Source organism: Suncus etruscus, chromosome 2 (genome assembly GCF_024139225.1).
Source record: "Suncus etruscus isolate mSunEtr1 chromosome 2, mSunEtr1.pri.cur, whole genome shotgun sequence".
NCBI lineage: Eukaryota > Metazoa > Chordata > Mammalia > Eulipotyphla > Soricidae > Suncus > Suncus etruscus.
In genome coordinates this window covers 17,012,716-17,028,102 of record NC_064849.1, presented here as the reverse complement: position 1 = coordinate 17,028,102, position 15,387 = coordinate 17,012,716, and the positions used below count along the sequence as shown (strand labels likewise).

The 15,387-nt window shown below is 38.4% G+C and overlaps 1 protein-coding gene and 1 non-coding gene across 2 annotated transcripts in view; both read right to left on the bottom strand.

The window, feature by feature from the left end:
- Positions 1-15,387, bottom strand: part of LOC126001626 (protein unc-13 homolog C-like) — an 853,998-nt gene that overhangs the window by 235,997 nt on the left and 602,614 nt on the right. The gene's annotated exons all lie outside the window — the stretch shown is intronic.
- Positions 3,747-3,848, bottom strand: LOC126002260 (U6 spliceosomal RNA). Its single transcript, XR_007493017.1, has one exon. It is a non-coding gene; the product is annotated as a U6 spliceosomal RNA (small nuclear RNA).

Below are 15,387 nucleotides of genomic sequence, written 5' to 3'. Positions count from 1 at the left end.
GAAGAGGCGGTTCCCTTTTTTAGATTGAAAAAAAAAAAAAAAGAGATTGAAAAAGATTGAATTTCAATTTTATCACTTACTTAGTGCAATATTTTTTTCTGCTTTTTTGTTTGTTTTTTTGGAGGGCCACACTCGTTTGATGCTCAGGGGTTACTCCTGGCTAAGCCCTCAGAAATTGCCTCTGGCTTGGGGGGGACCATAGGGGATGCTGGGGGATCGAACTGAGGTCCTTCCTTGGCTAGCGCTTGCAAGTCAGACACTTTACCTCTAGCACCACCTCGCCGGCCCCGCAATGTTTTTTTCTAAATAAGAATTTTATCAGTTAATCAACAATTATTAGGCTTCTTCCTGCCCGTGAAAGCTGACAACAATAGTATAGAATAGTATATATAAATATATATGTATATGTATACAAATACTATATATACATTATATATATATATATACTAATAGTATATATGCTATTCTTGTCAGCATTCAGTGCCCCTGGCTCTGTGCTCATAGATTATTCCTGTGGGTACAATGGGACCTTAAGTGTGTGGGAGCCCTAACCAGGTAGGTTGAATGAAAAGCAAGTGCCTTAACCCCACTACTCTCTCTCCAGTTCCTGTGTGATATTTGAATATCTAACAGTACATCAATAAACAGCATCTCTCTGGAACAGTGGTTTGGATATTTTTTTCCAGGTCATTAAAACCTAGATTTTTGTTTCAGTTCTGCTCCAGTGTGCATTGAAAGCTGAGTGATGTGGGGTTAAAACTAAAAGAATCTGAACTTCCAGCACCCATTGGCTTTAATGTTCTGGCCTGAGTAAAGGACTGCACTCCCTTAATTTGCCTGTCCCTTTTCTAAAAATCCTCAAAACAAGGAATTATTTTTAATCCTACACTTAGTTTCCTTTGATTTATCATCCCCCCACCCAAGGACAAATTGCCTTTTCTAGAATTAGGTATCACTGATCTGAATGGGATTTTGTAATTCCCCCATTCCTGCCAAGAACAATTTTTTTTTTTTTTTTGCCTTTGAGGGGCTAGAAACAATTTTTGGGTCTTATTTGTTCAGAAAACTTTTATTGCACAAATTTTCCTGACTCACACCCTCTCCCCCTTCAGACTCATCTTTTAAGCCACAAGTCTTGAAAGCTGTGTGGCTTTTAAAATGGACTCTCTTATCAGAGTGTTCTTGCTTCTGGTCTTTACCAAACAATACAGTGTACTGGTAAAGAACTTGAATTTCAAAGAGTAGGGGGTGGGTGTTGCCAAACTATGTTTTCTGATACTACTCTGAGAACTAGCTGCTCCAGGCAGGCCTCATTTTTTTTTGTTGTTTTGTTTTGTTTTTGGGCCACACCCGGTGTTGCTCAGGGGTTACTTCTGGCTGCCTGCTCAGAAATAGCTCCTGGCAGGCACGGGGGACCATATGGGACACCGGGATTCGAAGCAATCACCTTTGGTCCTGGATCGGCTGCTTGCAAAGCAAACGCCGCTGTGCTATCTCTCCGGGCCCTGCCTCATATTTTTTTTTTTAATATTTAGAATAGAGAGGAGAATAATTCCTATAGCAAGGGCATCTATTATTATTCTAGTATTATTATTATTGTTATTCTATTATTAGAACCCAACTAGTAGGTGATTCACACAGTATAAGTAAAACCATTTCTATGGTTTATTATTCAGCTATGACTTCTCTCCTCTTTTTCTTCTAACAAGATACAATCTGATCCAGAAAAGTAAGCATTGAGGGGCGGGGAGAAAAAAAAAAAAAAACATTGAAAAAATAAGCAAGAAAGGCCAGGAGATAGAACAGTGGGTAAGTTGCTTGTTTTGCGTGCAACAGATCTGGGTTTGATTCTGTATCTTAGATCCTGAGCTTTCCAGGAGTGATTACTGAATGCAGAGCCAGGAGTTACCCCTGAGTATCACTGGGTGTGGTCCCCAAACAAACAAACAAACAAACCAAAAAGCAAGAACTGGATAACTGGATGGGAGGTAGGAAAAAAAAAAAGATGAGGGAAGTTGTTTAACTGAACCAATGAAACCAGTTATTTGAACCAATCAACCTCATTTGACTATATTTTCTCAATTCATTGTGAGTTATGACAAATCAGAAACAAAATATGATTTGGGGGCTGCAGAAATGCAACTTAGCATATATGCGTCTGCCTTTTGTTCTTTTTTTAAATTTCTTTTTTACTTTGTTTAAAGGAAGTATATCACATAGTTGACACAATTGATCATAATACATTTGCCTTTTGTTCTTGATGCAGATCTAAAGATTACATTCTGGATAATCCTTAGTAAACTGTCATTTCTTTTTTTGTTTTGTTTTGTTTTGTTTTTGGGCCACACCCAGCTGTGCTCAGGGTTTACTGCTGGCTATCTGCTCAGAAATCGCTCCTGGTAGGCACGGGGTTCCATAGGGGATGCCGGAATTAGAACCATATTTGGTCCTGGGTTGGCTGCTTGCAAGGCAAACCTTACTGCTGTGCTATCTCTTCGGCCCTAAACTGTCATTTCTAACTAACGTCACGGAAAAAAGACTCTTGAAACACTAACATATTTACTCATGGTTGATACATTAATTCTTTGACTTCCTCCCCAACATTTTTTTTGATTGTTAGATATAAAAACTCCCTGGCAGGCAGAGAATGTAAAACTTTCTGTACTTACAGTGAATCACCTCCAAGTAGGTCCTCACCTTACGGTGCTCAAGGCATGCAAACATGTGGTTCTGGGGGGTCGAACTTGCCCTGCCTATGTGTGGTTTGTGTGTTCTGCTATGTGGACTCTGTCCAAGATCCTATATGTGGTATTTGATTTAAATTTAGAGTGGAAAAACAGACCAAGGAATGTAATTTATGTGATATAAATGTAATTTATTTTTTGGTGGGGAAGAGCCTACCCTGGTTGTGCTCAGCGGTTACTCCTGTCTTTGTGCTTGGGAATAATTCCTGGTAGGGCTTTACCAACCTTCTGGGGTGCTGAGGACTGAACCTAGATTGGTATGTGTAAGGCAAGCGCCCTTCCGGTGATACTATTTCTCTAACTCCAAAAAATGTAATTAATAGTATTACTTAGAATATAGTAATAAAGGGGTCGGAGTATAGCACAATAGGTAGGGCATTTGCCTTGTACACAGTTTACCCAATCGCCAGCATCTCATATGGCTCCCCTAGCCTGCTAGGAGTGATTTTTAAATGCATTAAATGCAGAGCCAGGAGTAACCTCTGAAAACTGCTGCATATGTCCCCCCCCCAAAAAAAAAATATATATAGTATAAAGTAATATGTATTATAACCATAACTTCCCCAGTTTTCTAATCACCACAGACTTTTTTTCAACTAAGGCCATTGTTTAGTTAATGTTTGAGGGCCAGATTACGAAAAAGGAGCAATATTTTTGAGAAATATCTTTGCTGGCAAAGAATAGCATTCTTCCATTTGCACTGATGGCTTTTCAGACCATTTTAGATCCTGGCTCATGTTATTGTATCAGTTTAAGTTATTAATGGCAGTCTACTTGGGTGGGGCAAAGGAATATTGATGATCAATTACTTTTTTGATTTTTGAATCCCAAAGTGAAAACAGAACTTGGGGGGAAAAATTTGCATTTTTATCCACTTATGATTTTCTTTAGATTTTTAATTTTTTTAATATGGAACACTTCACAAATTTTTTAATTTTTTTAAATTTTTTAGATTTTTTTAAATTTTTTTTAATTCTTTAGATTTTTAATTTTTTAAATTTTTTTAATATGGAACACTTCACAAATTTGCGTGTCATCCTTGTTCAGGGGCTAATCTTCTCTGTATCATTTCATTTTTAGTATATGTGCTGCCGAAGTGAGCACCATTTGGGAGATTTTGCCTGAAAATTCCACATTGGTCATGCTTGATTGGCCTTTTTGCAAATGATGTATATATACCCTTGCTAAATACTTGAATATTCAGATTTAGCATTTAAAAAATTTTTTTTGGTTTGTTTTTGGGCCAGGCCAGGCCCCAAAACCGTACTCAAGGTTAACTCCTGCACTCAAAAATCACTCCTGGCTGGATCGGAGGACCATATGCTGGGAATTGAACTCACTTCTGTCCTGGGTCTGCCACGTGCAAGGCAAACACCTCACTGCTGTGCTATCTCTCTGGCCCAAATTATGATTTTTTTATTTAAACCATTGTGATTTAAAAAGTTGTTCATAGTTGGGTTTTAGACAATGGTTCAGAATTAAGCCTATCACCAGTGTCAATCTTCCTCTACCAAAATTCCCAGACTCCATCCCAAGCCACTAACTTCTGCCTTAGATTGCCATCATACAGGCACCTGGTTTGGTTTGTTAAACTTCGAGTCTCATGATTTCATTGTTGACTTTGGTTTGATATTCAGTTATATCCTTTTTAATGACACTGATGCACCTAAGACCCATAGGCCCTATGTCCTGTCACTGCATGTCTTTTTCTCCTCCACTCAATTTCTTTCCTTCTCACTATATTCTGGGACCAAGAGTATTCTTGACAACCCCCCTTTGAGACATTGTCTTTCTTCATGCAGGTAGTCTAGATATCTTATATAAGTGATATTATGTATTTATCCTTCTTCACTTGTCTTATTTCATTTAACATAATATATCTCAGTTTCAACCATGTTGCAGCTAAATGCATAATTTCATCTTTCCTTAAAGCTATGTAGTATTCCATTCTATTTTCCATAGGACCAGATAACATCCCCACCAGCAATGAAGGAGAGTTCCTTTTTCTCCACATCTTTGCCAACACAAATTGTTCCCAATATTTTTATATGTGTTATCCTCACTGTTATAAGATGGTATCTCATTGTCATCTTGATTTGGATTTCCTTAATGATATGTGATAATGATTTTTTATGTTGGCCATCTGTCAGTCTTGCTTAAAGATGTTTCTATTAATTTCTTCTCCCCATTTATAATGCAGTTTTTAGGTTTTACAGGGTTAATTTTTGTGACTAAGTACTAGTATATACTAGATATCAACCCCTTTATCTCATGTGTTGAATGCAAATGTTTTCTCCCACTTCATTAGCTGACTTTTAATTTTAGCCCATATTTCTTTTTCCATTTAGAAACTTTTTAGTTTGATGTAGTCCCATTTGTTTAGATTTGACACTTATAGCCCTTGCCAAGGCATCGTATTGTTAGAGACTTCTTTGAAGGTAGGGAGTTTGTCCTGGATGCAGTCAAGTTGGGACAGACCCACATTTGATTCCCAGCATCCTACCTGGTCCTTGAGCCTGCCAGGAGCCATTTCTGAGTGCAGAGCCAGCAGTAACCCCTGAGCACTTCCAGGCATGGACCAAAACAAAAACAAAAAAGACTCCTTTGATGTCTAGTTCTTGGAGTGTTCTGCCTATGTTTTTCTCAATGTACTTTTTGAAATCCACTTAGTTTTATGTCACTGAGAATCACATACTCTAGTTGCAGTGTACTTAAACACTTCAGTTGTGCTCATACACTCAGTTGTGGGATACTGGGGATCATACTAGTCATTTGGAGCAGCAAATGATTAAACTGGTGTCTTCACACCTGCAAGGTGCTTTGAACTCCCTAGATGTTATTTTGATGCAATAGAAAAAAAATAATTTCACTACTTGTTTTGTTTTAGTATTGGGCCAAACCCATACTCAGATGCTTAGGATGAAATTCGAGTTAGCTGTGTGTAAGGCAAATGTCCTGCTAGCTGTACTATCTCTTCAGCTTAAGTTCCAGTGACTATAGGAAAAGTAATAAGTAGGAAACCAGCCTGAGAATGTTTGTCATGGAAGAATCTGGTGTGTGTCAGGTGATGCCATTCATGCTAGGTCAAACAAACCAGCCATTGAGTAAGAGCTTTGTAAGGGAATTATTCCTTCTGACATTTTTTTTAGTCTCTGAATTTTAATTTTATCAGTTAATTATAATATTCATTAATTTTATTCACAGGAGATACTAATACTGATTCAAGTTGCTCAACTGTTTGAATGACTTTGGAGAGTTAGTTAACATTCAGTTCCCTGGACTATGTACTCGGGGGATCCTGATTTCTTACCTGAGGTTCAGAAGTATTCATTCAAATGAGCTTTGTTGGTGACACTGATAGATATTCTCTTTCAAAAAATATTTTAGTATTTTTTATTTGAAGCACTATGATTTATGATTCTGTTAATGACAGTTTCATGCATATAACCTTCCAATGCCTCACCCACTGCCAGACTATCCACTTTCCTCCATAAATATCACAGGGAACTCCTCCACGCCCCCTTCCCAGATAAGCTCAGTTTTGTAGGCCAACTGTCCAGTTCTGTTGCCTTTGGAAATTTGTTTCTCTCTATTTTCCTTTATAACCAGTATATGAGTGTGAGCATTCATATTCAATGGAAAACAATGTAATAGCTCTGGGCCTTATAATTTTTTATTCCCTTATTTTTTGGGGGTGAGGTAGAATGGGGTAGATTTTATTATTTTTACTCAAAGATTCAAAACAAATGCAAATTTGAGTACAGCCTTTGCTTTAAGCCAGGTCAACTGACTTTTCTGAGGTTGTGGCTTTTAATTTATAAAAGACTTGGGCTAGATTTTTAAAAATCCCAGTGTTATTCTTTAATCTGATGCTTTTCTTTCACTTATCTCTGCTAAATTGGTTTAAAGAATCTTCTTTGAGCAATTATAGATTAAGATCACTTAATGAGCAGTTGGAATGGGGAGATAAGTCAGTGAGTGCTAAGGTACTGATACTTTGTATGTACAGGGATCTGAATTTTAAACCTGGTGTGTCATGCCCTCCCCTAACCAGCTCAACTCCCCTCTCCCCTTAAGTGCTCCTGGGTGTAGATATGGATGGACAGCATTGCCCAATCTGAGCTTTGAGCCATCTTGCCCAGTAGGCTGTAATCACTGGGAGCAACTCCTGATTTCTTGAGCACTGCATGGATGGTTATCCCCACAAAAAAATAAATAATGGGGCCAGAATGGTGGAGAAGTGATAGGGCATTTGCCTTGCATGCATCTGATCTAGGAAGGACCGCAGTTCAATCCCCTGGCATCCCATATGGTCCCCTGAGACAAGAGCAATTTCTGAGTGCATAGCCAGGAGTAACCCCTGAGCATCACATGATGTGGTTCAAAAAGCAGAAAAAAAAACAAAGTTTTGCTTGACCTTCTGGGCAGGTGATGTCAAAGCAGCCTGCTTATCCTCTGTGCCTGAGTGCTCACCTGTGTGGTGATGGAGTGTCCAGGACCTGTGTATCACAGGTCAGGAACTGAAGCTTTCATTTGGTCTCAAGTGATGACCAAATTCAGGCACTTAGGAGATGTTTCATGAGTGTTTGTGAAGTGCATTCAGTGTTTCTTTTAAAAACCTCAGTTAAAACAATTTTTTTTGGTGGTTTTTGGGTCACACCAGGCAGTGCTCAGGGGTTACTCCTGGCTCCATGCTCAGAAATTGCTCCTAGCAGGCACGGGGGACCACATGGGACGCCGAGATTCGAACCGATGACCTTCTGCATGAAAGGCAAACGCCTTACCTCCATGTTATCTCTCTGGCCCCTCAGTTAAAACAATGTAATGTTTATAATGTATTTCATCATTTTCTTTTCTTGTTGAAATATAAAAATCCTCTGTGCTGAATCTCTATGCTGGTTATTGAGAAATCCAGTGTATTCCATGGGAGCATTGTTTAGAGACTGAAAATAAACAGACTTTAATAGCCTTGAAAAATTTGTGGGTAGGTTGCACTGGCTAACAAGGGTGAATTTTTTATGACTGAAACCCAACTACAAACATGTTCGTTACCATGGTGCTTAAATAAAGATATTAAAAAAATAAAAATAAATAGAGATTGTACCCACAAAATTTGTGGGTATACAGTTAAAAAAAAGGATGAGATACAAAGATTGTAATCTTTAGAGGATTTAGCTACATTGACACAAACACACACACTCTTTCATCCTTGAAGCTCAAAGACACAAACATATTGACAACCAGTTTTGAATGTCCATTTTTATTTTTTATTTCCTATTGAACTGAAAAGTATAGTCAAGAAGAGTTGGGTTTTTTTTTTGTGAAATCACAAAGATTAACCAACTTTGAGCAACACTCTTGAATAGCTAATGTTTCCTGTAGAAAGAGAAAATTACTTTTTGCCCTCCATGTTGATGGATATAGAACATGTGTTCTGAGTAGCTGCTATTTTCACCGCTGTTTTTTCCAGTTGAAGTGCAACATAAACTATTTTAATTAATATTGTGTCACCAAAAGGGATTGAAAGAGCCAATTGAATTCTACCAAGATAGAGTCTTTTGATGAAAACATATCTTTATTGATTGGGGATGAAGAAAATCATTCTTAAAATGAAATCCAGAGAAAAATAATATCCCTCGGAGAAAATTTCTGAGTGGCAGGCTGAGATTAACATCATAAAATTGAATTTGTGCTGCAAGCCTTTGATGTAATCAGCAGCTGGGAGATGGTGTTGGCCTCGCTGTGCTCCCTTTGATTGTGGTGAATTATTGTGTGGAATGAAATAAGTGCTTCTTGGGTCCCTCCTCCAAAAAATACAAACAAGGTATTACTAGGTAGTTTCTTGCTAGTTAAAATGGGCTGGATCGATTCCAGGCCTCTCAGGCTCTTATATAGTCATGAACTATAGAAGTTGGTCATTTATTTATACCCATGGACAGAATTTCTTGATATCACCATTCACTTTGGTCAGTCTAAATCCAGCAGAGCATGGACAAGAGGGACCTCCCTTACTGGAATTTATTATTATAATTATTTTTTTAGAAGAAGCAGAGGCCAAGAAATGGTTCAAAGTGCTCTATTTGTCTAGTTTCTCTTGTGCCAGGTTTAGCCAGCCTCTCCCTGTCTCCTCTAGCCTCCTCTTACAATATTGAAATAATCACTGTGGAAATACCTCTTTGTAGTGAACATTGTTTTCTGACACAGTGAGCTCTTTATTGTTGTTTTGTAGTAAGTCTTGGTGTTCTGGAAATACTCTTGTGCGTGCATATAATTTCACACGTGTAATGAATAGGTTTTGTATATTCAACAGAGAAAACCTATGCACATTTGCCCTCAGATTAAAGGAAATTTAGCACCTCAGACACCTATACGGTCAAGCCTAAGTTTTGTTTTGTTTCATTTGTAAAGATGTGAACGAGCTTGTTTAGGAAGAGGAGCTTTCAACTGTAAACAGGTAGTGGTGTCACTGATGTGTACACTTAGCTACCAATCTCCGAGAAGTGAGATGGACTGTGACGTCAGACATAACTAAAGGTATAATTTTAACCCAGAGGTTTTGGTGTGCCAAGCCTCCTCCTAATTACACTGGTGTGTGGAGAAAATGAGATCATGCATGACAGGTCCTCCAGCACAATGTCTGCAATGCCCAGGAATTTCCTTCCAAATTGTGTAAGCACTTATCGCATTGAGTTTGTAGCACAGTGTTTTAAAACTAAGAAATAGAATGAAAGGACAATTAAGGCAGAACATAGAAACTTATTTTGGACTAAGGCAAAGAGACTGGGAAAATAATATAAGGAAATGAGGTAAAGGGATATGAATAAGAGGTTGGGCTTGTTTTGACGCATGAAAGACAATCTGCAAAGATGATAGGAATGATTGCAAACCTCTAACTTACTCATTAATTAATGCTAGAATGGGCTAAAAATTCCAGAAAATGTCATATTAAAATGTACATTTATTTAGTTAGTTATTTTTGATACATCCAGCAGTGCTCAGGAGTTATTACTGGCTCTGCAGTCAAGAATCACTCTTGGTGGGGCTTGGGGAATTAATAGGCATGCTGAGAATTGAACCCACGTTGGATATATGTAAAGTAAGCACCCTAATCTCTATACAATCTCTCCAGCTTTAAAAATAAATATTCTTACTTTCTTAAAAATATTTTTCTTACACAAAGCAATTTACAGATTCAATACAATCTTTATCAAAATATTAATGCCTTTTTTCTTAAAAATAGAGTAAATAATTCTGAAATGTGTATGAAACACAAAAGACCACAATTAGGCTAAGAATTTCTGAGAAAAAGAAGGAAACTGTAGGCATCATATTCCCCAACTTCAAACTATTATTATAAAACTATATCCCTGCCTAACTGAGTGTTTGATCTCTATTGGGAGTTGATGGAGTTGGCAGGGAAGGAGTATTATGTATGAACTGACTTTCCAGTCTCAGCCTGGCTTCCTACTTATTCCTTTATTCCTAGAGTAACTAGAACTTAAGCTGAAGTGATAGTTCAGTGAGCAAGGCACTTTACTTTGCATGCAGCCTACCTGGGTTCAACCTTAGATCTTCTGAATATAGATCTGTCCCACAACCAAGTAAGTTAGGAGAAAGGAGGCAGATATGTGAGTCAAGCAAAGAAATTACTGACTTATGGGAAAGCATCTTTATTTACAGATCTTACCAGAGGAAAAAAATTAATTACAGTTACTGTGACTTACAATACTGTTAATCTTGCATACACCATTTCTGTACCACACCTTTCACCTGAGAGTTTGCCATTATCCTAGTGCCCTTTATCCTATTCCCAATCTCTCCCCTGTACTGTAGTAATCTGCTTCCTACAAAAGACAAGAAAGTTTCTGTTGCCCTTGGGTATTTTTATTTTCTCCATATGCTTCTGTATTTATAGAACTTTAAATAAATATCTGGTGACTGAATTCAAGTTAACTTTTTCCTTCAGGAGCTTTATATTCATGTTGTATCTACCTGTTCCTTGATGCAGTCAGGACAAACTCAAAGATTGGAATATTTGGTGTTCAGATATCTCATTACCACTCAGTCTAGGAGTGGTGGTTGCTCAAAAAGACCCAAATTCATTGGTCTCAGAGCTAGAACTTCTAATGAAAAGCTTTGGCAGCTGTTATAGCTCTTTGGTTTTTGTTCTGTGTTGTTCTGAAGCCCCACAAAACAGTCCCTTATTCAGGACTGGAATAAACCATGCACTCTTTTCTGTACTTAGGAAACCATATGCTCAGGGGACCATATGAGCTTTAGGGAGCAAACCCAGGTTGGCCATATCAAGTCAGCCACCCTTCCTGTTGTTATTACTGTCTCATATTTCTTATACCTTAATAAAGCTTATTCCCCTAATAATAATACTAAATGAGACACACATGGCTTTAATGTGGTAGTGGTATATCTTTTGTACTTTAGCAAGAGGATGAAGTTTAAAGATTATGTGTGTTATGGGACCACACTTGGTGGTGCTCTGAACTTATTCTTGGTTCTGTGTTCATGGACCACTCCTGATAGGTTGAGGGATCACATGCAAGGAATAAATCCTGTTTGACCATGAGCAGGGCAAACCATTCTACTTGTTCTATCTCTCTAACCTCTGAAGGTAGTATTTTGTGGGAATCATTGATTCTGGAATTGCTGAGACCTGCAATGGAATCTCCTTACATTAAGTGATAGGGATGTGATTTCTGGCTATTTCATATGTTACGGATCATAGGGTGATTGGAGTTCAGAAATTTATTTGCACATTTAAGTGTTTCTTTGATATCTAGACTTACTATTAATTTGGTCTAGAAGGTAATCTCTACTTGAAACACATTACTTTCTGGAGTGTCTTAATTAGAGGTTAATAACTCAGTAATAACATCTTGGAAAAGCCTTAACTCGAATGGTGATTAGGGGTTAATTTTGAAATAATCATGCTTCACTGTACAGAATTTTGTGTCACTTTTGGCTTTGTGCTCAGGTATCACTCCTAGTAATGCTTGGAGTACCATTATGAGCTGACAAACTCTGGGATCGAACCTGAGTCAGCCTCATGCAAGGCAAACCCCCTTCCCTCTGTGTTATAGCTCTGGCTCCCACATTTCAGGTGTTTTGGAGCTAAACTAGTTTTTTTGTGTTTATTTTTTATTTTTTTAAATGATGTCTTTATTTAAGCACCATAATTATAAACATGGTTGTAGTTGGATTTTAGTCATAAAAAGAACACCCCCTTTTACCAGTGCATCATCTCTACCACCAATGTTCCCCATCTCCCTCCTCCCCAACCCCTGCTGAAGCTAAACTATTAACTACTGTACTCTTTTTACTTTTCTCAGAGCTGTTTACCTTGGTCAGAAGGTTATGCTTAAATTCATACATGGTCAATGAGGACTTTAACTTTTAATTTGTTTGTTTTTGAGCAAGGATTAGAGATTTGTCTGTGTTTGGTTTGGTTGATGAGGTAAAGACTTGGAGTCTGGGTGTGTCTCTGAAAAAATTTCTTCATGACAAGGTTTATGGTTTCAGTGACCAATAGGCAGTAGCCACAAAACCGCATCTGCCTCATTTTCATTTTTCTGCTACCTCAGACTAGTCAAAGACATCACAATACATTTTTACAGAGAAGATGATGAGGGAGTTGGTGAAGGATGGACACTGTAATGGTTTTTCTATGTGTGTGGGGAACATTACCAGGAATTGTTAGCCCAGATTGAAAGAAAATGGAGTTCATGCTAGTCCTGAGACATATATAGTACAGAGCTTAAGTAAAGTTCTTGCTTTGCATATGGTTAACCTTGGTTTTATCCATTGTGACACCAGGAATGATTCCTGAGCACAGAGCCAGGAGTAAGTTATGAGTCCTGGTGATGGGGTAACACCTTGTCACCAAATCTAAGGATGAGAAAGCTGAAGAAAACAACTATTCATATAGTATTTGAAGTATAAGTATTTGAAAATGTAATTCTCAAATAGAGCTTTCCTCAATAGGTAAAATTTTCCTCAATAGGTAAAACTTGTCTAGATGCATAATATTTAAAATGAAACTCGGAGTTGGAGTGGTGGCTCAGTGGTAGAGCATTTGCCTTGCATGCAGCTGACCTAGGATGAACTGTGGTTTGATCCCCTGAAGTTCCATATGGTCTCCCAAGCCAGGAATGATTTCTGAGCGCATAGGCAGGAGTAAACCCTGAACATCACCAGATATGCCCCCATCAAAACAACAACAACAACAACAGCAACAACAACAACAACAAAAGGAACCTATATACCCCTGGCAAGGGCATACTATTCTTCTTCCATGATAAGATTTTTCTCAAATGACTATAACAGGCTATTTTTTAAACCTTTGAGAAAACATTTTTGCTTAGCTATTTCTAGGGACCATAGACGTACAGATTTATTCTTCTATGGAAAGAAGATACAAAGTTTTGGGGGTTGATTAAAAATTTGCAATCAAGAAAAATATAAGGAAGAAAAATTGACTTCTGGGGCTAGGACTGTAGTGCAGTGTACACTTGGACTTGAGTTCAATACTGACTCCACAAAAAGGAAAAAATCTTGGAATTTCAAGATTCTCTTAGTTTCTAGTAATTGAAGTGAATTTACTACAACTCATTTAAAATGCTTTCTTTTTCTTTCTCCCCTTCTTTCCTCCTCCATCTTTTCTTCTTTCTCCTCCTTCCATCCATCCTTTCTTTCTCCCTTGCTCCCTCCCTACTTTTGCATTCTTTCCTTTTTCTTCCTCTCTTTTTTCTTTCTTCCTCTTTCTTTTTCTTTCTTTCTTTTCTTTCTTTCTTTCTTTCTTTCTTTCTTTCTTTCTTTCTTTCTTTCTTTCTTTCTTTCTTTCTTTCTTTCTTTCTTTCTTTCTTTCTTTCTTTCTTTCTTTCTTTCTTTCTTTCTTTCTTTCTTTCTTTCTTTCTTCTTTCTTTCTTTCTTCCTTCCTTCCTTTTCCTTCCTTCCTTCCTTCCTTCCTTTTCCTTCCTTCCTTCCTTCCTTCCTTCCTTCCTTCCTTCCTTCCTTCCTTCCTTCCTTCCTTCCTTCCTTCCTTCCTTCCTTCTCCTTCCTTCCTTCCTTCTTCCTTCCTTCCTTCCTTCCTTCCTTCCTTCCTTCCTTCCTTCCTTCCTTCCTTCCTTCCTTCCTCCCTCCCTCCCTCCCTCCCTTCCTCCCTTCCTTCCTTCCTTCCTTCCTTCCTTCCTTCCTTCCTTCCCTCCCTCCCTCCCTCCCTCCCTCCTCCCTCCCTCCCTCCCTCCCTCCCTCCCTCCCTCCCTCCTTCCTTCCTTCCTTCCTTCCTTCCTTCCTTCCTTCCTTCCTTCCTTCCTTCCTTCCTTCCTTCCTTCCTTCCTTCTTTCCTTTCTTTCTTTCATGATACTCAAGTATATTTCCTTCCGTAAATTCTAGTTTATTCTAGAGTTTATTTTTGTAAATGGAGAGGCCATATCTGGTAGTATTCAATGCTTACTCCTCAGTCTGTGTTCAACAATCACACCTGATGGTGATCAGGGGACCATATCTAGTGCTCAGGGGACCATATCTAGTGCTCTGGGGACCATATCTAGTGGTGGTGGTTAAATAAGGTCAGCTGTGTAAAGGGCAAGCACTTTACCATTTGTGCTACTTGTCTGGCCCCAGTTATGTATGACCTTTTAATTTATAAATTTATGAAGATGATGTAACATTTATTTAAATTCTATATTTTTAAATTAATGTTGCTTTATATATTGTAGATTTAACACCGTATTGAGATAGTAAGCAATGCATAAGTTAATATCTCTTTAGTTAAAACATATTAATTACCCTTATAATCTGGAAAAAAGAGTAATGGTTATGTGTTGCTCTGCTTTTGGATTTCTGAATTTCTGAATTACCATTAACAGTTTGCCTTGATCATGATTAAGTTATAGTTGAGATCTTATTGCTAATGGTCTGTGGGGCTATTTTCCCCCCTGATTTGAAATGTAGTAAGAATACTGTGACCTTTGGGCTTTATTCATAGATGCTTTGACCTATTTTGATTTTCTAAACACTAAGTGCCTTTATTTTGTTATGTGTTTCTATATTTTGCTAAACATGAAACTCTAATTTATAATATGCATATTTTCATTACCTGATTCTTCCTTTGAGGAGATATTGATCTAATATCAATATCTGGTTGGTGTATACATTCTTTTCTCATCCATCCCATGTAATACAGGATAGAACAAATCAGGCAGAAGTCATTGTCTTTGGAGGATTTTAAACCTAGCAGATTTGAAATTAATTTAATCTAAATAACAAATAAAGCAAAATTGGCTTGGGAGGCCCCCAGCCATCCCCCCTTTTACTCCCCTGGACTCCAGGCCTTCCCTGGGTCCTGGCCCAGATGGCCAGAAGTGGGTTCAGGTGGACTCTTAGGGGTTCTCAGGCTTCCCCCCTCCTTTCATACACCAGGGGGGAGGTGCATGGGGAGGAGGGCAGGCAGATATCTGGCTTCCGGTTTCCCCTTTGATTCTGGAGGCCAGCTCTTGCCAGGTATGGGGTTTGGGGAGGCCCCCTGCCGGAGGCCTTCTCCCTACCCTGGGAAGTGCTGGGAGGCTTGGCAGGCCCCCAGCCATCCCCCTCATTCTCCCCTGGACTCCAGGCCTTCACTGGGCGCTGG